The sequence below is a fragment of the Ooceraea biroi genome, chromosome 10 (genome assembly GCF_003672135.1).
Source record: "Ooceraea biroi isolate clonal line C1 chromosome 10, Obir_v5.4, whole genome shotgun sequence".
NCBI lineage: Eukaryota > Metazoa > Arthropoda > Insecta > Hymenoptera > Formicidae > Ooceraea > Ooceraea biroi.
This window is the reverse complement of record NC_039515.1, coordinates 12,149,465-12,171,781: the sequence shown is the minus strand read 5'-3', so window position 1 is coordinate 12,171,781 and position 22,317 is coordinate 12,149,465. Positions and strand designations below refer to the sequence as shown.

General features: G+C 37.5%; 1 protein-coding gene across 1 annotated transcript in view; it reads right to left on the bottom strand.

The window, feature by feature from the left end:
* Positions 1-11,794, bottom strand: part of LOC105282171 (homeotic protein antennapedia) — an 89,790-nt gene extending 77,996 nt beyond the window's left edge. Inside the window, exon 1 of the mRNA XM_011343938.3 lies at positions 11,337-11,794. The gene's annotated coding sequence lies outside the window, so the exon portion shown is untranslated. The remainder of the gene's footprint in view (positions 1-11,336) is intronic.
* Positions 11,795-22,317: the final 10,523 nt, after the last annotated feature.

The window sequence follows — 22,317 nt, the reverse complement described above, 5'->3', positions numbered from 1 at the left end:
AGAACAGCAAGCCGGGTTTCTGTTAGCAGCGGGTTATGTTCACCTGCCTTGGCGGTCGGTCGGGCCCCGACCGATGCGGCCCGTAACCGGCTCGGCAGCATGTCACCCTCTTGCGCGGGTGATTCTATGCCTGGTTCCTTTTACTTTGCAGTCTCGTCACGCCTTCCCTCCCATGCCTACCACCGCAGAAAACGGAGCCGCGCGAGCGCGCAACCTTAGGGCGCGTTCACAAGCGCCCGTTGCTTGATTTTCGCACCCCGCAACTCGCCACGTAATTAATTCCGCGACGCAGCGGTCGATTGATAAGAGAACATTCTGCGCGCAGAAATTCTAATCTCGATCAATTTTTTTCAGGTGAATGGAGACCACGTAAGCGCTCAACGAGAACAGTTTTTGCGAACAGACTATCGGAGTGTATGGTGTAGTATTTTTAACTCAGTCAATCTTATTTAACAGGTACGTGTACGATCAGTGGTTCTAGCGATGAATATACATGTAATATACATATTCCGCCGGATTAATAGGTAGGTACGCATTTAACAAGCTCATTAATCAGTGTTATGCTAACTATTCCTGATGAATAGATAAAGCGGTGATAACAAGAATGTGAGCCATTTCAGGATTATCTTTATAGTCGTTGAGAACGATCCTTTTTGGTCACATTCGGTAAGCTTTATTAGAAGAGAGTAGAAGCTGCGAGAAATGCAATGCGTAGATTAAGGATATCATAAATTACTGAATTAAACACATCAAAGGGTTGCCAGTAAATTCTGTACCAATGTGGCGTCCGCAAGGTTATCATTTTATAGGATTTTAATCACACGATATTCAACGTGTCCGTTCCTGCTCTACCGGTTTCAGAGAATTCTTACGCAAATGCCCATGTCTCGAGTCCTGATAATATACGCCGTAAAGTTGGCTAGCGCGCGACCTAGAAAACCTTTAGCTAGAATAGATATCTAGCCTTTCGTCATCGATACTGATTTATGCGCATTAAATCTGCAGTTTGCTTCTTGACTAGCCATGTAATAGTGATAAAGCGTGTGTACAAGCATGTAATTATCACAGATGCGCACGCGTTTTGAAATACATTCGGCAATAAGAAATATATATATATATATATATATATATATATATATATGTATAAAAAGGAATAAGAATTAATTTTACACGAATAAAAAGATTTACATATATTTCATCGTTAGTCTGAGCACGTCGCGGTAATTTTGTACAGATCGTCTTATGTAATTTTATTCGCGTCCAGTCTAGTAGCACGCAAGTACAAAACTGCAAATGGTAAACGCAATCCTGTAATGAATATTTCATTACTTGAGAATGTATTAAAGCAAAATATTAAAACCGGCGTATAGCGACATGAGTTATTAATGCAAGTAGAACGTACAGTATCACGGCTCACGAAGCATAAAAATCGCACGCATTTTCTTTTTCGCCTGCGAATTCCGCGGCGCTCCACGTGCTTTTTACGTCAACTTGAAAGATCGTGAATAAATCTGCGAGCCCATGGACCATTTACGCTGAAACATTGTCTGATGCGTAGATCTGGCAACCTCTGCAAGCGACATACAGAAACAAATGAAATGGCAATGAAAATCGACACTTAAGGAACAGTGCGAAGCGCATGCGAAAACCGGAATAAATATCATGCAAGAGAATGTCACAAAGGGAAACAGAAAAGGACGACAACCCATTTCGTAGCACCGAAGAATGAGACGAAAGAGACCCATGACCCTATGTCGTCGCGATGGTGTGTTCAATGTATGGTACAAAGAAGGAGTATTTTCGGCTAGGAGTAGGCCGTCCCTTCTCGATGCGCCACGTTGATCAAGAGACAAGAAAAAATCCTATAAGCGGAACTCTCGTAGCGAGTAGTCTCGCAGAGTAGAAAGGTAGGCATATAGCGAGCAGGTTCTCACGCGGGGCGAAAGAGACGGACAAGAAGGGAAAGATGGCGGCCGCCAAAGTCGTTAACCGGTTGGTCCATCTCTCTAGATTCTCCCACGTTCACCGCGACGCCTCTGGTACTGTAAATCCAGTTTGGACGAGTGAATATATATTTTACAATTAACGCTCATTCTCACGTAACCGTTATTTTCGGGTTAAAAATAAACGCGCAAGATTTGCGAACGGGACTTCGCTGATTGTTTCAACAGGATTTTATGTGATATTTCGTAGACGATTTATGCAGGACTTGACAATTAATTGTCGCGACTCATCACATGTCAATGACCATGTTTGCGATCTCGTCCGATTGTGATTGCTCGCGCAATGCGACGGAAATGTCGCTCGTATATCTATTATACGCACAATCCTGCATGCCGCATTATTTTTGCAAGGATTTTGCAATGCATTTTCGTCCGCGTTATGCACTTTGCTGGCAGTGTAATAAATCTGTCAGTTGTAAACCGATATCCCGAAATTTATTGATGTTATCATTTGAGCGTGACGCTGCAATTGTAACGCGGCGTCTGCGAAACTAGTTATGTGCATTGTCGCCAGAGTAGCATTTATATTTTCTGAAATCTTCGTTGGTCGCGCCGCCGTGCTTGGCCCAGTGCCTTGTCCTGCAAGAGTTCTTAATCCCACAAATACCCCATAAGCGCTGCATCGTCGCCGACTGGGCAAAGCCGCTTGCAAAAGCTCTCATTGCTTTGAGAGCGTAACGAAAACATCGCAAAAATGAAAGCGTGAGAGATATAAACGTAACGAAAACATGAATGCGAGAAAGAGGGAGAAGCGAGAAGAATCAGAGAAAGAGAGGAAGGAAAGGAAGAGAAATAGGAAGAGAAAAGAGAGATCAGTATCTAAGCTTCAAAGTACTTACAGCTTTGCAGCAATGGTCTCATAATGTGCCATAACGACACAAGTCCTCTGCTTTCAGGTAACCTCACCGTTGTGCTTTGCAGTCTCGATATTCTACTACACTCCTATTCACGTACACGCACACACACATAGCACAGACACCAACGGCATGAAGAAATACTACTATCGACGCCAATGCTAGGCCGACCGCCCGCAATTTCACACACAAAACGCTCATTCGCACCACAGAGTTTCGTATAGTTTCTTGCGGAGAACCGATAGCACGACGGGGCGTTGAAGAAACACCGATCTATGATGATCAGGGAAGCTAAAACCGAGAGCCTTTATCGAGCAGCCATAATGCACTGCGGAGGCACAGAAAGGAATAGGTCAGCACGAGGCTTCAGCACGGTGACCACTCCCCCTTGGTACCTCTCGCTCATCCACCGCACGATCACGTTTGCTTTACACCTACATCGCTGCTTGTCTACTCCCACTTATCTCTCTTTTTCTCTCTCGTTCACCTGCATGCGTTCTTCTTCTCTTTTAACACTCATAATAGAAGATTGGTTGCTTCATTTGCAATGTAAACTACTTTACCAACATTGCAATGTGCTCCGTAACATATTCTGTACGATCACATATTATGTATTACAGATTATTCAAATTTAAAAGAGAGATGATAGTAATTTTCCAATTTTTAGAATCGAATTTATTAGAATCGAAAAGATAGCATTTTCAATTTATATTTTTCGTATAGAATTAACTTTTCTAGTTGTGAAAAAAATGACGGATCATCTTAATCACGGTAAAATTTATATCATTACAGATATATACCGGATGTCCCAGGAAAAAAGTTATAAACTTTGGGGAAACTATAGTAGTATGGATTAAGACAAGAAACAATTTTAATAAACTTGGATCTTAAAACCAATTCTTAAAAAGTTATGGGTTAAGTTAAGTCATTTTTGTGTTTGAGGCATTTTAGATAGATATTTATTATTTAGTAGATATTTATTATTTAATGAATGATTTACAAAGGATGGTATTATAAATTTTCATAATATTCGTATCTATCAGATAAGAATCCACATGTTATCCAATACCAATTTCATCTTAATATTTGGGCAGAAATAATAGTGGCTATATAAAATAATTTACCTATTACAAGTGCTGTTTATCTCAATTTCCTAGTGAATAAATTATTTTACTCGAAGATATTCTTCTTCAGCAAAAACAGACCATATGGTTTATGCATGGTGGAACACTATGTAATTTTCGTCGTAACATGCAAGAACATTTAACATAAATTTTTGGAGAACAATGGATCGGTCTTGGAGATCCTATTGATTAGTCTGTACGATCACTTAATTTAGCTTTGATTTTTAGTTATAAGGACATTTAAAGACAATAGAATTTATGGGAGACCTATAACAAATGTGCAAATATTATAACAACGAATTGAACACGTATTTCAACAAATTCTAGAGCAATCTAGAATTTTTTAAAGAATGTGTGCTTCTTTGCTATGGGCTTAATACTCTGTTCCGGTGAATGAATAGAATATATTTCTATTTGAAGGTGGCAACAACTTAATTCATAGTACTTTTTCAAAGTAGTAAGAGGTGCAGTTGTGCAATGACAATATGTATTCTAAAGAACTATAAGAAAAAAGATAAAGACTGCAAAACTAGTTTCATTCTTAAACGCTTAATTAAGCTGATCCCCAAGAATAATATAAGGATATGCAAATCTAAATGACTTAAGAAAAACAAGATAGTTGTTGTTGCGAGAAGGATGATCATCAATATATATAACACAGAAGTGTATATACGTGTGTGTTGTGTATAGGCTGTGAACTGTGGTCTTTTACTTCTGAATCCGCACATTTCGATTTATCGTTAACGGCTCTATCACACATGCATGCTCTTCAAACCAGTTTCTCCTTTTATCATGGCCACCGCAGGTAATACGCAATCGAGTAGCGAAGTAATTATTGTCATTATCGATGCTACCTGTTTGTAAAACGATTTAAGCGTTTCTATATACAACATTATTATTATTATTATATATGTATATATATAGTAAGAATTTAATTACTTAAGATTTAGATAAGTATAATATAAGTTTGATAATATTCGCGAATTCTAACATAGATATTAAATCTATTAACTCGTCGTTTATCTATTGTTTTAAATACTTATTATCTATTATCTTAGAGAGACTCCATAGTTCTTCATCAATTAAAAGAAAATAAAATTTTAACAAACTTTAATAATTTTTTAAACAAATTTGAAAGGAGAATTAATAGCTTTGGCATGAACGGAGATATATTAATGTAAAAGTTATGCGTACATGTTGTACTTCGTGTGTGTTGCATCGGAACAATTCATAATTCATGATTCTCATCACAACGATGTATCACTATACGATCTAATAATTAGCAGACTGTTTTTTTAAGCTATTCTAGATGTGAGAACACTGATTTATGTTGGATGATTATTACTGGTACAAGATGATTTCGAAAATGTGTATATTATGTGTATATTTCGCATGAACTCACTGAAACCAACAAAAATCAACGAGTGGCAGCGTGTTTTTCTCTTCTCAATAAACAACGTAAAAATCTTTCTTATTGAAAATCGTTACAGGTGATAAAAAATATAATGAAAAATATTCTAACAATCCAAATATAGAAAGTCATGGGTAAATCCCAGTGAACCACCGACATCGATCACAAAGCTTCGGAAGATTCTCTGCACTTGATGAAATATCAACCCAAATGCTTTGGAAAAAAAGTTCTGCTTTGCATTTAGTAGGATATTAAGGGCGTAATTTACTATGATCTGTTGGAACCGAGTGAAACAATTACTGCGAACTGCTACCAACGTTAATTAATTCACTGAATCAGGCATTGGAACGAAAACTGGCAAAGGAGAACGTCCTATAAAATTGCTGTATGATAACGCCAGGCCACACATTGCTTCTAAGACAAAAGACATCATAATCATAATAAATCTTTACTGGAACGTCTTGCACTGGAACACTCGGCATTCACCAGACAGCTTCTTTCGATTACCACCTGTTCCGGTCGATGCAACACGTCTTTGTCCGATACACATTTCCAATCAATAGATCAAAAAATGGCTTTATCGTGTCCAATGGCAAAGCATTTTTCCGAAATGGAACTCATAAGTTGCTTGCAAGATGACTTAAAATTATAGAAAGCAACAGCGAATGTTTTGATTAAAGGATTTGTTTTACTTTTCAAAATAAACCTTGAATTTAACCAAAAAATTGGAATTATTCATTTATACTTAATATTAATGAAAAGCTGTATAATTATGTAATTATCAAATTATTAGCCCATAATTAATGAAATAAAATTATTGATTTGACGCACGGATATAACAATCAATTGCATTTCTCTACAGAAGGTATGATATTTATAAAATGATTGTGCAAACTTCTCGCGAGCCGAAGAGGCGAATAATTATACGGAGCCAAAGGCACAGGTGTTTCAGGCTTCTCATGTTAATCAGACACTGCATGCTCCGTTCATGCACACGCGCACCTTTACGCTCGTGCGTGTTCTGTAGTAATGTATGTGGCAAAAGAATATGCAAAATAAGTTTCCACATGCGCACATGTGTATTCCACAATATTTCACGCATCGAAAGTATGGTAAAACTTACACGCGCACTGCATAATTCTTTTTCTTTAATGCTTCTTATCTACGAGTAAACTCCCAATAAAATAATTATACTAGCCGCGCAGTGTGGCGTTACTTAATTCGACTTTTAAAATAGATATCGCACCGAGTAAGCATGCAAGGTTGTAATGAGTTTCAACATGCTGGTGCACCTTGAACGTATCGTGATGGCGTTTCGTCATTATTAATTTCTAACAAATTGTTCTCCGTTTTATCTCTACGATTTGCGTCGTTGCAATCAGAAAATTTAAGTACTTTCAATTTGTTCGTACTACGAATGTATACGCAAATCAACTTGTATCAAAACTAATATTATCATTCAATACAATGATATTAGTTTCAACCAAACTGGCCATATATTTGTCAGGAAAAACACAACGTTTCGACCAACTTTGTGGTCCTCTTCAGGTGTACAAACTCTTTCCTCTCTAAATTAACAATACAATGAAAAAGATTGACAAACCGCAGCAAATTGCAAATTAAAACAAACAAAAATAATAATACAAAAACTTACTTGCCAGAAAAGGAAAGATAAAACCCAAAAAATTACAAGAATAAATGACGGAGAAATAGGACTGTACTTGACGGTCGTCAACAAGCAAGTGAAGGAGAAGGCCCGATACTAGTCAAAACATGATCATATATATACCGGGTAATCGATCGGTATCTTTCTGTAAATTAATCGAATTACTATTCCTTTTAATGTAAATCATTTCCACAATCTCTCTTTTTCTCAGATGTATTCATTGTATTGTTAATTTAGAGAGGGAAGATTTTGTACACCTGAAGAGGACCACAAAGTTGGTCGAAACGTTGTGTTTTTCCCGACAAATATATGGCCAGTTTGGTTGAAACTAATATCATTGTATTGATTGATCTCTCCTGGCTGACTTAAGTTTTATGTTATTTTAATATTATCATATTTTGTTATATAAATATCATTAAAATTGAATTACGCATTTATTGTTTTATATCAACATGAGATCGAAATAGCAATGCAATTTGTGCATTAGGGAGCAATTCGAATCTTGATGTATCTAGAAACCGTTGGCAATACTTTAAGTATATGCCACGGTGTATCGCATAATCTCTGTGTGCCATCGCGACAACCCAGCTTAAACTAGGCTCCATGTAGTTGATGTCCGGTACGCCGTCCGGACCTGTCTCCCTCTTTTACTATTATATATTGGTGATCATCCTTCTCACAACAACTAAGGGAGTGACATCATCAGCCACCTATGTTCACCTTGCATTCATCTAGCAGTCCGTGCACGTACTCTCTTTCGGCCAAAAGAAACATTCCAACAAAACTATTGCCCGTTTAGAACTGAACTTATAAATCAACGGCTTCCAGCAAAAACTAATGACACAATAACAATTATTTTACATAATCATAGTTTTATGCTTTAAGCAAAAACTTCCTTATATCATGTATCAAATCGTATGTCGTTAAATTTATATGGTTTATCTTCTAAATATAATTAAATATCATCAAGTGTGTAATCACTGTCATAATTAAAGACTTAAAATTGTTGTATAGACGTAGTAGTAGATAAGTACTTTCGTATAGAAAGTACTTAAATTTTCGTATAGATGATTCTTCTCATAATTTCAACGATAATGTTAGAAAAGAGGGATGAGAACGAATCGCCGCGGTATTCCGATTCAAAGAAACTAACGTCAATAGCCTTGAGGTGTAAAAAGAACGGAATCTCACTGTTCGATTCGTACTTTCATTCTCATGATGTTTTTTATGGCTGTGCCTAATTTACGAGACGGTATGTCACGAAGGTCATTTTTATACGTTAACACATCAGGTAGGGCAGAAACAATACAGGTGATCCTTCTTTCGGCCTTGTTCCGAAAACATTTTGCACCCTCGCTCGACACGTCTTTCATATGTTAGTCACGCTTCTTTTACTAAGTAAGATTACATGAAATTTTGAAAAGCAAAATCGTTTTCTTTTGTGAGTTTATGGGATGAGTAAGGCCACATCGCAAGAACTTACGCAAGAAGTTTTATTTTAAAATCAGAAAGAACAAATTTATAGATAAACAAATAAGTATCGCAAGAAATTACGAATATATGTTATGTATGTTATATATTATATTCCAAATCTTCTTTATTCGACCAAGCTGGCAATATTTAGTAAAAACCACACAACGTTTCGACCGTAGTTTTCGGTCCTTATCAAGTGTGAAAATCTTAACAAAGGATCACCTTTTGCAGAAGGAGACCCAATAATTAGACAAACGAATTCAAACAGATAAGTCTCACTGTCTAGAACAAGACATATTATATATTAGTATATCAACTTAAAAAGCACTTCTATAATATAAATTGTTCTGATCTCATTTTAAAATCATAAGTTTATATATTTCTTCTTTGTATCATGAGATACTGAGAAGAACATGAGAAGTGAACTGTGCATGTGTGTATCCGACGGTAGCTATGCCATAACGCAAAACTCTGAGTTGCTCAAATTACTAATGAAACTTTTGATTAACGAATTAGTATATAAGTAACTATATAAAAATTGATATATTGCAATAAAGATTGCAAATACAATGTAATCTATGACAAAATAAGTATACGAAATCGTATTAACATTATTACACGTTACTTATTTCGACATATATCTATTGATTCGTAGGAAGATTCTAATAGAAAATACAAAATTTATCAATCTAAAATGACATTCAACTACGAATTAGTAGTTGATAAATAGAAAGAGATAGATACTCGGTCATGCGCCATTTCTTTTCCGGGATGATGCAAGACTTAGCGGGCTCTTTTATCATCCAAGGTTTGTTAAGTTTTGGGCGACACTTATCTTCAGGCCGCGGGCACTCGGCCGGCACTTTGGGGGTTGCGAAACCGGGAAAGGACGATCGCGGACCACGAGTAGAGACACGACAAAAGGGGGTTTCTTCGGTCAAAGAGGGAGAGTCGCTAAGGCGTCACAGAGTTAGAAGAGGGATGGAAGATTCAGGGCGGGCAAGAACGCGAGAGGGCAAGAGGCATCGGATGACATCGCAACGCCCGAGGCTCCCTGAGCAAGTTCTCGAAAGTGTCGGCTAAACTGATATGAGAAATGGCCGCTTCGTGCTACCCGTAGGGGATGAAGGGCCTGGCTATACCTATTCGTTATACGGTCAGGAAACGCTCCAGCACCTAAAATGTTCGTAAACCCTTTCATCCGATACAAGAATAAGCCACAACTCTACTTCTACCAATATCAGGAGGAATCACTATTCATTGGTTTCTCTGAATGTAAATGTACGGTATCTTAAATGTTTTTGTTGAACACTAGTTCATCAGAAACATTTTAATTAATGAAATTATTTCAATGAATGTAAATTCAGTGTGCACAGCGCATTTATCATACATAAATATCACAAGTGTTATATTTCTATAATATATAACTTAGCAATCGATTAAATCTAAAATGTGGATATAGAATAGTGTGTCTTTCAATGACATACATATACAGTTTTATAATAATTTTTATAATTTTATAATAATATAATAACGTAATAAAATCTATTATTCGCATCGCAATAATATAATATGTACATATACAATATGCATGGATACACGAATCAAAGTTATATAGAACTAAGAAAATTTTGAAAAATAAAGGAAAGATATAAATATCACTTTTTGACGACTTGTTTTTGATATAACAAACTTTGATCCACTACACGCTTTCTCCACTAAATTATCATGACAGCGTCATGAAACTGCTCAATGTAAGTATTTGACATATCTATCCGAATTATAGTTTGATATCTTTCTGTAGGGTATTGCATAGATGGGCTTGAGGGTGCTCGGTAAGAAGAAGATGACGTACGAGAAAGTTTAACGGGTTACTCTGGTGGGGGCAAAGGAACGCTTATCACCGCCTGCAGCCGCGCCGACCGTCGGATCCTTATTTATCGCCTCCGTCAGGCGTCGGTGCGCTATACACTACCTATTTTACCCCTAGGTATGATACTAAACTCGCTTTATTTTCGAACAGATACCATCCCTTTTTTGGAAAAATCAAAAATGCTCGCTAAACATCAGTAGACTATCAGAAAATTAAACTCATTACACACAATGATTATAAAATTCATTTTCTGTACATTTTATTGGCATAATAGCAAGAATTACAATTTTGATAAGTTTTCCATAAATAAAGGAAGGATCTGTTAAATCCACCATGATTTTTACAATATGTATATGTTGGTCGAGAAGGAAATCTAAATATTGGCAAAGATAGCATGAACAGGAATGAACTAGTAAACTTGACCTAAAGATTATTAACCGTCTGGCACGTGTCCTAGTCGTTACTAGTATTACTGTTTGTAAATAGCTTCTGGAACTGGCACTTCGAACGTTATTTGTCTTCAATCACAATTACACTGTTGATTACGTCTGTATACATGCATATATACCCTCTGAATGAGAATTTATGTAGGATAATCAAGAACAAATTCACATATACAAAAGTAAGAGTCATATTTTAATATATGGATATGATAATATCCGATTTCAAATCAATAGAAAACGATCAGAAAAAGGAATAAGGGCTCACTCTGCTGTAGATGCTCTAACTGACGGAGCATGTGCGCTACGTGATATTTTGGCGGGATGATAGTTTCTACAATCTCGATTAACAGGTTTGACTTGTGGTACAATTATGTGTTGGTATGTTAGACGAATAATTGTCGATATAATCGTCGACGAATATATCGTATAAATGAAGTAACACTTGTTTGTGTACACATCTGGGTAATGTGAAATTACATAACGACTTACCGTTAGCGTAGCGGCCAACAGATCAATGCTTGCAGAATGGACTTTGCGAAAGGGTAGTCCGCGCACGTTCTTGCTCATGATAGCAGTCATTCGAAACCGTTCTCCCGAAATGCTTGCTCCATCTCGTTGCCTCAATTAACGAGATCTAGTCCTTGCGCCGTCTCGCTTTCTCACCCGGACATGTGTTCAGAACGCGGATGAAACTCTCGGGTCGGTCAAAAATTGATCTCGCCGTCGTATATCGCTGATTACAAGCAGAGTTGTCCTCATGAGATTGCCCGAATTGTGTGCCCGGCCGAAGGACCAAAACGTCCTTGCACAGGATCAGGGTCGCGTGTATCGAAACGAGTATTGTTCACCTTCCCGCGCGTTTCGTGAAGGTTTGATCTTCAACGCCAGTTCCGAGATCTTCGGGATGCTCTTTCGCCGGGCAAAGCAAACTTGTTGGATGGCAATACGTGAGTTAAATGTTCACCGCGGATGGTTTACGGCCCGATAGTCCCCACCTCATGCCGCCACGCGGCGCTGCCTGCGTTCTCTCTCTCTTTCTGCCTCGCACCTCGTGCTTTCGTTCCACTACCAGCTGGAGATCTCTCTCGTTCTCATCCCTTCTTCTATTCCTTTCTCACTCTAACTCGCCCCTGTCTCTCGTACTCGTGTTGTCCCTTCCACGTGCACGGTACCCTGTCGTTGTATCTTGCTTCGTTCTATGAGTCTCTAACTCTCCTCACATCCCTGCCTGCGCCTCGGCTATTCTGCGGCCAGCGCAAAGGCGGGGAATTCGGACCGTGGAAGCAAGAGCGTATTAGTGGAAGGGAGAGAACTGATTCCAGAAAGAGACAGTGACATCATAGAACACGAGAAAAGAACAGAGATAACGAATCCCCACACATACCCACGCATGATCGACTCACACGCATAAGGGGCGAATTTATATGCAAGGGCGTTGTTAATGGCGGGAGAGAGTATGGCGAAGGGTGTAGGTTTGCTGCCTCTTTTCTACTTCATTCTATCTCTATTCCGCTATTCTCGCTCTCGTTCTTCCGTTTCTGTTGTGAAATGTTTTTACCCTCTTTTTTTAAATATCTCTCTTCTTCTACTATATAGCCGTCCCTCTTTCTCACGGGCAGTATTTTCATCCCTCTTCGATATTACGCTCGAGCTCTCCAAGGATAAGTTCGATGTCTCTCTGTCGTATGCGCGCGCGCGTACGTCTTCCCCCTCTTTGCCGTTCCCTTGTTATCTCTCTCTTTATCCCCCTTCGCCGCCGACTTCGCACACTTGCAAGGATGGCCAACGATGACGTAACAAAACACGTGACTATCGTTTAACCAATGGCAGGCAGTTCATTCAAATATCGCGGGCACCAATAATCCCACCTAGCGATTCACCTTCAGGGCTGGTTATCATCGAATGTACATGCAGGATTGAGCCATTACCTGGTGCTTGGCGTTATAGGTATAATTATATAGCGTCACGATACACATCGAGTAATGGTGATTTGTAGCCGCTTCTCCGTACATATACATACTCAATTCTCTCTGTAGCCCCATAAACATGCTACATATATACACTGCTGCTATATAGATTTTTGAACAGAGTATCACGCGCAACATTGGACAATATCTTAATGCTTTTGTCTTCATATTCACACATTTCATTTATAAATATGCATTTATAAAGTTTCATTATATCATAGTGGTTTACCTTCAATCATATTGTTCCCGGATATAATTTTGAATCGATATATGAACGAAATAAAATAAATCTCTACTAACATGACGTATTTTTGTATAAATTAAAGAAGGCTTGGTGTAGCATTCAAAGAATGCTATGAATCAGTAAACGTGATGTCTACTGAAACCTCATTCGGCGCAGCTTGAATAATTTAGAAAAGTCAATTCACACGACGTCCCATTAATTTGAATTCGCACGAGAATAAACTCTGCGCTGCGAAATTGCGTTTCGCCATGCGGCCAATTCCGCTTCTAGCGAAATTTAAATCGAGCCCACCTAAACTCCCGGCACCGAATTTAGAGCTGGAAGTGCCCGGTGGACCATGCGCGCGCTGCAGTCGCCGCCGGCGCATACATCATCCGATATTTATTTGTCGCTCTTCCTGAAGAATTTAAAGCGTGTGGAAGCTCCTACTTTTTTCGTCCAGCTACAGCAATGAACAGTTTTGGAGAAGATACCGTTATTATGGCGTATGACGCAACGAATGGTATCGCGCGGGACAAGTCCGATATATTGAACAATAAATAATAGCCAAGACATAAAATCGATGAATCGGAGCCCGGACTCTTTTCTTCCCATGTGTATTTGTTTTGCTAGATAATATTAAATCCGTAAAACGTGTAAATCCGCAAAAACAAATAGGCTAATACATATTTGCAGAAAAGAAACATAAATATAGATACATGAAATCTATCTTAATAATTCCAATCGCTAAATGATGCGAGAGAAATATATATTTAATAAATGGTATAAATGATATATATGGTATATAACACATATATTCATATATTTATGCAACAGTCATAAATTTTGTGAACAATATATTAAGGAATTAGAACTATTCAATTATTTATAAATCAATATCAAATCCTTTCAACTAATTATTAGATTAGACAAAAATTCCTTCATGTAATTTATTGTTTTTTCCTATTATATTTAAACATTTTTAAGTCTGACATGAGATGAACATAGTTAATCATAGGTAAGAAATTGTGAAACTCTGTGGGTGCAAAGACATTTCTGGAAGTCACAGTACAGTTAGGAAACCCGACTAGGCATTCACCATTGACGGAATGTTATTGCGGCTATAATTGTAGGCACCAACAGGTGCGAGTCCGCACAAGCCTACATGAATGTATGTGTGAGTTTGTAGTAGTATGTCTGCGAGTTGCTGTACCTATATTATCGCCATAGGGCAATAAAGACCCCATCCCTATAATCTGACGGAAACAATAACTAAACAGGCAGGCAAGCAAGCCAACCGGCACTGATCCAGTATCAGTCGTTTATAACGCTAATGGCTACGAAACTGTCAATATTTTGACACTTCAATGAATGACTGTTTAATCATCGTATCATCTTTTTCTTTCTGCAACAGTCATCATTATTTATTTTTCAATATATTTTAAGTTACATGAAATTTATATCAAACTTAATCAAGTTAATATTAATCTTATTTACAAAATGATACATGTATGTATAGTCTAGAAAAGAAACATGAGAGTTAATATAATATAAAAAAAAACAGAAAATTGTAAATACGTATAACTCTAAACTCAACAATAAATGACAGAAATTCTGGTAATATTTGGGAAATATTTTCAAAAATATTTTATATGATAACATTAGGTGTGCTTGTAAAAGTTCGTAAGATCACAAATAACTTATTGTAGCAGCGATTTAATAATATTTTTCCTTTAAATTACTTTCTACTTTTTAAGTGTTGGCCATGATGGTTGACAATTGATAGTTCATCAATTCATAGTCAGAATTGATGGTTGATTCATAGTTCCGAACAAAATGTCACATTTAAAGAAAACAGTAATTTAAATGAAAAAAATTATTTTTACAAACACGTAACAATGTAAGCTTAACCAGTTCAGTGGTAATGACTCATATGGGCGAAAAAAAGAAGCGCCACGAGTGGTAATGACTCATATATGGGCAGCTTGAATAACTCTGCCAATTTTGAAGGGATTTGCGTGAAACTTGCTATACTTAGGTTTTTTAGATCGCTGAATATGAATCCGGAGTCAAAATTGAGAAATTCAAAATGGCGGACCCAATATGGTGGCTTCTAGTGACTAACGGTATTCCATTATGGATAATCTTATCTCTGTTATTAGCTGGTGAAATATTATCACGACCCCAGAGTGCGCCACAGGGAGGCTACGGTAGGATTTTACACTCCATGTTTTTTTATATATTTTTAATTTTTGTTTTAAAAATTTTTTTTAATTTTTTAAAAAACGTTTGAAATACAGTTTGAATGTCTTGAACCAATCCGTTATCTGCGACCAAAGGAGCATACCGAGTGATACATTTCCATTATGGAATTACAAAGTTAGCCACCTGAAGCCGCCATGTTGGATCCGCCATTTTGAATTTCTCAATTTTGACTCCGAATTCATATTCAGTGACCCAAAAAACCCCTTATAGGTAAGCTTTCATGTAAAATATATAATTATTCGCTCTTACCACTTTTGGCACAAAACGTTGACTTCGAGTCCACCACTGAACTGGTTAAAGAAATATTAGTAGCGCAGTAGATAGCACTTACAGCAATAAATAACTGTTAAACATTAAAATTAAAAAAAATATTTCCTTATATGTCGCACTCTAGGTTCTTGCTATGTCTCAATCGAACCAATGTCGAGCACAAGTATACAGCTCATCATCATCATATCTGTTTTGTACGAATTTATTTACACTTGCACGTAGAAGTCACGAATAATACGCAAAAAGAGAACATATAATATACATAAAATATTTCCAATGTATCTCCCACCTTAATCTACTTTCTTATCAAGAAAGAAATTGTCCTGGTTGTAGTGACAGATCCTCTGGTTTTTTCAGTTGTGAAAAAAAAGAGGAAAAAGAAGAGCAGAGGGAAGCAAGCAGTAGGAAAGAACGATGACGAGGCGGGCAAATGTTCACTCCTCTAAGGAGCAGTCGTATATTACCACGTGCAAAAAAAGGCCATCCACAGGACGTTTAATTTCCAAAGCCCTTCCGCCAGCTCCATTCACCGTATCTCTGAATTCACGGGCATGGCATGAGTTCCGTCATTCAGAATCCAACCCCTCTCACCACTCTGTGTCCTTACAGACTTACGATTGCGAGACAGAACGACGAAAAGCGCCGTTTTGTGTATATGTATGTGTATGTATGTATGTATGTATGTGTGGTATGCAATCTTCCCTATAATATCACCTCTGACCCTCCTACATATAGAATTGGAAAACTAAAAGGTATTCATTCTGATATCACAAACACTTAATATTTCTTCGCGTAATTCTTAAAACATAATGAAAATGTTTTAATAACGTTTATCGCGTTTAAAATAAATTGTATATGTGGAACACTTTTGCTTGCTGTAAAAATATCATTTCTCATACCTAAAACATATTTATTTTCCGAGCCATTACACGCCGCCATTTTTACTGCAAGCAATCATATGAGTTTTGAAAATCGTCGGGTTAACCTAACACCGCAATAAAATCTGGATTCTGGTGGCACGCGGCACTCATCCCTGTTGCCGTCCGCTCTGTGGAGTAACCCTCCACGAGTCTCCACACCACGATAACCTAGCGACACTTCTTCCGCTACGTATATCCTCATTTGTCTGCCGTGTTTTACAACTTGACTCTCGCTTCACGACCGCTAAACGTGACGAATGCGTAGATTCGCATTCTCCTACAAATCATGAGTTCACAGTCCACCTGTGTAGTTAGAAACGCTACTCGTTATATCGCGAAATGTGTCGAATTACGCGTAATAACAATGATACTTCTCATTTTAAAAGTTGTCCTATGAAATGAGTAAATTTATTGCCTAACCTAACCTTGCGTATCGATTACATAAATTGCAATATGAGTCAAAAATTATTATATATGTGATTATCGTGTTACAAATTCGTAATATTTATAACTAAATCAATTCTTCAAAAATACCTCCTAGTAGTAAAAATACCTAATTTAGTAGTTTCACTTCACATGGAAATCAATCTTTAACAATACATTACCGTATATACGTTATATATATAATGTACAACGTATATATTATATTTTCCAGAAGAATAATATTTTGATTGTAATTTACATTCTTTTCCTCGTTATTATAAATTAATATGATTGTTAGAAATAAATGTTATCTCAAGAAAAACCTTTTAAGAGTTACCTTTGTGATAGTCATTATAGAGAGCAGGAAGAAATGAGGTTTTAAGTACTTTGGCTCGAGGCAACTGGAGAAAGGGTGTTTCTCGAAACGCTACCGGAACTGCTTCTTGTTTACAATGGGAAACAAAGTTTACGCGGTTGGAATTAATCTTCGAGCAAGGCGTCCGTGGGGTTTCCAAATGGCGTCAGGATCAGCAAGATCCCTAATGAATCTAGGCAAAGGACCCTCGAGAGTCGGGATCTTGACTTTTAAGAGGACACAGCCAACTTCGGCTCAGATGTTGGTCTCGCGGTAGCCAAGACTTGGTCCCGAGTTTCCAACGAACCAAAGAGCGCTTTCCATGTTCCATAAACTTTTGAATGTTCACATTTACCCACACTTCACTTTCAACTACACGGAAACTGTGTGGTTTCTTCATCATTCACAAATCAATATGCTTTATATCGTTTTTTCTTCTCATGATATTCTTTATTATTTTATCTTATTTTCATTAACAATGTCGAGAAGGAACATTGTTTTTAGCTTCAAACAATCTTTTTATTCTACGTTTTGTCCTTTATGCATTTAATATTTTGAGCAATGAAAATAATAAATATGAAATATATATATATATATATATATATATATATATACATAATTGATTTTGTTTAAACATGTATGAGTATAATTGAAAATTACATTTGCAAGTTTCGATAGAATGTTAGCTAATAATGTTTTCCTATAAGCTTTACCGTTCGTACTCGGACGTAACGTAATTATAGTTATACTTGTTGGCTATGCCCATTTTCGCCATGATGGTTACGAGTTGGTTACATTACGGTTGACCAAACGATTTGATGTTGTGACCGCAAATGTAGCCATGAGCTAACGTTAATGTTCACATAGTTTTATAGTTGCCAGCACATCTGTATAAATTTGTATAAATGTATAAATCTTTTTAAATATGCCAACTATATACAAATTGGATTTTTTAGTAACCTTTTCTCCGTAATTTAATAAAATTAATAGCATTAATCCAAAAATCTTTACCTTTATCTTTTACCATATTTTGAAATAGATAATATCATAATTCGAAGTGTGCCGGGAAAATCAGAGTGTTCATAATGTCACACGTACAAACATGGCTACATCAAAGGTGACAAAATGTGCGGGCCACGATCAAACGCAGAGAGTGTGTTTCTCGCGCATAAATAAATGATAGCGGAGCATGGAATTATCGGTTCCGAGCTGCCACCGTCAACATCGTAGGCAGATAGTGTATATTCCACGGCTTCGGTCGCGCGAGGGTCTTCATCTTTCCCACTTCTCGCCGCCCACTCGCGAAGACGTGCCCAGGTACTTCAAGGTAACGAGAGGGGGCGAAGATAGGTTAGAGACAGAGAAAGAGTATAAAGTTCTTTGGGTACACGGGCACGGCGCATACGCAACCATGGTATCAGGTATAGCGCAGTGGCAAGCCAGCGTGTTGGCGATAAATCATGGGTTACCACATTGTAGCCCAGTAAATCATCGGACGCGGGGAACGCGAGAGCTTCCCAGCGTGAAATGAAACGAATTCATCTCTGTCATCCCCCACCACGTGTCTCCATCCGCCTCTCTTTCCACTCCCTTTCTCTCTCTCGTGCGCTCCACTGTCGCTCTTTCTTCCGATTTCTCCCTCCAGTTCACCCTTCTCTGCACCTCATCTACCACTATCCCTCAATTCACCTCCCGCCATACTCCTCTCCGCGCATCCACGTGTTTTCTATCCTCCGCACGCAACTGGCAAGGGTGTACCGGCTATACAATATATAATACTTAGTCCCACCCACTTACCCCCGTTCAGTCTTTCTTCAGGAGGACCGTCAAGAATCTTTCACGCAAGTAAATTTTTCTTAGTTCACGTGATGTTTTTCTGATCATTCTTCTGCGATCATTTTTAATTTATATATTTTTTACATAGCAGAACATGGAAATATCTTTAAGGCACATCTTAATGCTTTTTTTTCGTTCTTTTCTTCTCTCTCTTTCTCTCTCCTTCTCTCCTCTCTTCTTACGTGAAGTTAAGTTGTGGTATTAGGCGAATAGGCGCCCCTTACTGAGGTTCACGTCAGCATCGTAATATTTATCGTAATTTGATACAAGCGGACCACGAACAAAAAATTGCTGCTAGCTGGTGGAGGGGGAGGTCAGAAAGATGAGGTAAGGGTGGGACGAGAGGTGGTAGACTCATACATTGCGAGCAACTCAGACGCAGCCGCGCCTCCGCCTTTCTCAGCCTCCCAGCAGCCCCTATCGCCCGATAACGCTCATTTCTCCTACCATCCCTCGTATATTCGAACTTTTCACTTCCCTTTTCGTCCGTACTACAGTTCTCGATACGATCATCGATCATCGAATATAAATAACAATGCTTTATAATGATGTGAAGTAGCAATTAACATTTTATAAATGGAAATATAATACAAGTTATCATAAATAATAAGTATGTATGCATAAATAATATGAAATGTATATATTTTTGCGAAGGCGAAATTAATGTTTTATGTATGATTTTTTAATACTTGGATAATATAATTTTATATCAATAGTACATGTATGACATTTATGCAATGATTGATTTCTTCTCTTAAATTCTGTTTAAATGTTTAGTTAAAAATTTGCTTGAAACAGTAAAATGTGCTAAAATTGTATAATGTAGCATCAGATACATCAGACGAAAAATAAACAACACAATCCTTCCGCAGTCAGGTATGAAGAAACTCGTTTCTATCCGTCGAATAGGTCTTAATTAACATCAGGTAGATTCCGGAACGCAAATGCGTGTATCTCCTATTTATCATTCTCAATTAAACTCTAATCTGATATGATAAATAATGCCGTTAACGCAATAAAGAGGTGACAGTATCTGATTTATTCAACTGGGAAGCTCGAATTATATATTGATCAAGAATCAATAAGTCCTCGATATATGAACACAGTGGTCTCTTTATTCCTCGCAGAGGAAATTACGCTTCAATATTACGTTCTTCGCACTAGTCTTACAGTTTTCTTTTCACTTCAAGTGCAGTAAGGCATTTCCGAGGAAAAACGACAAGTTCATGCGCGAATAAGCGTCACGCTCGCAATAAACGCACGACTGCAATTAATCCGGCGAACGTTGGTATGGCTAGCAAGAATGCAAGGAACTAGTGCACTAATTAGGAGTTACCTCCATTTGTTCTTTTATTTAATCAGTGCCGTGGGTGGTGAGCGTCAGTAGGGTGGATGCTGCAGAATAGATGGTAGAACAAGAAGGGGTGAGAAAGAGAGGGACGGCGGGGGTAGAGGTTTCTCGCGTTGCGGTGGCAGACTATTACGGGACTCCCACATAAATTGGATTGTCGCTGGGTCCAAATGTATGTAGCGATAAATCTACTGCACGAAAATAATGGCGACTCATTTTGTAAATGGCGTAAAACTTAAAATTGTGCCGTCTCGGCGGTGAGTTTTATGAACGCGATGACAACGCCGCTATTACGATTGATATCATATTTAACAATCGTTGATCAATATTTCAGCCTACAGATAACGTAAAGGAGAAGATACATGTTATAGCAAAATGATCTTATTTGGAAGAAATTTCACATTGATTATAACATATAATATAACTAACGAAAGATATACCTAACGAAAGATTTGATATAAGTAAAGAAACAATTATTAACATAAAGTTATTAAAAAATACAATATCTACAATATCTTTGTATATCATAATCACATTTTGATTATCTTATATAACATCAATATTTAACAGTCGAGACAATTAAGCGCGTGTATATATAATATTGCACGTCATTCATTAATTTATTCATTTTGCAGTCGATCTATCAATTTATCTACTTTTGACGAGTACGAATATTCCTAGTTCACTAGTCATCTACCAGTAACAAGAATCTGTGTGTAGGACCACCCTTATAGTTGACTTCATTGAACGGTAGCGCTCGTTTATCTCCAAACGTGTATATCATCCCCTCCTCTCAGCTCGCAAATGTGCCAACCCTATTTTTGGTTTCGCCTTCTTTACCATTTCTTTTTTTCTACCAGATTCACTTCTTGTTCAGTAATTTAGGGAAGAAATTGGAAATCTAAATATTACAAATTCAATGTTTAACGTTGTTATTATAATACAACTATAGTAGAACTAGTATGACCACTCTGTGCTTTTTTGGGTTTCGCTTCGATTCCTTCTGCACATCGTCATTGGTTTGAGAGACACCAATGAAGAGAATTGTCGTATGTGTGGTAGTATAAAATCAGTGAGACTGTGACACACTTTGACGAATCAAGTGCTGGGATGGCCCCCCCAAAAATATGGCGGAATACCACATGATCAAGAATAAAAAGATCAAAGAGCCAATAGAGACTGAACATATTACTTATACTATGTTATTACGTTACTTTAAAGTCCATTCTACAATGGCAGTAAGTAGTAAGAAATGACCAATAGAAATCGATTATTTCAAAAACTGACCAATTAAAACTCTTACTTCTTACTGCTTTCTGTCATTGTAGAATGACTTTTATGGTCATCTCCAATGGCAGTAGAATGACTTTTATGGTCATTCTCCAATGGCAGTAAGCAGTAAGAAGTAGGGAGTAAAATATTAGAAACTGACCACAGTCTATCCTTCCTTTTTCACACTCTACTGTGACTGATTTCAATTTCTACTATTTTACTACCTATTTCTTCTTATTGTTTACTGCCATTGTAAAATGGCCTTTAGAAACATGAAATATTTCGCGAAAATGAGAAGCTGAGTTCACAGCATACGTTAAATAGATAGGGACTCTAATTCTCAACCTTAGGGGTAGCATCGAGATTCGTCACACACACATGCACACACATCCTCCAGTGTATTATTTATACGCAGATGAAATTGGTATCCAAGCATGTTAGGCACGCACTGTCAAGTCGTACGTGTGTATCTCGCGTATATGCCTCTTATATGCCTCTTTGGACGTGAGAAAATTTTCATATGCGAAATGTCGACAGACAAAAATCATTAAAATACAATATCCACGTGCAATAAAATCTCTGAAAACT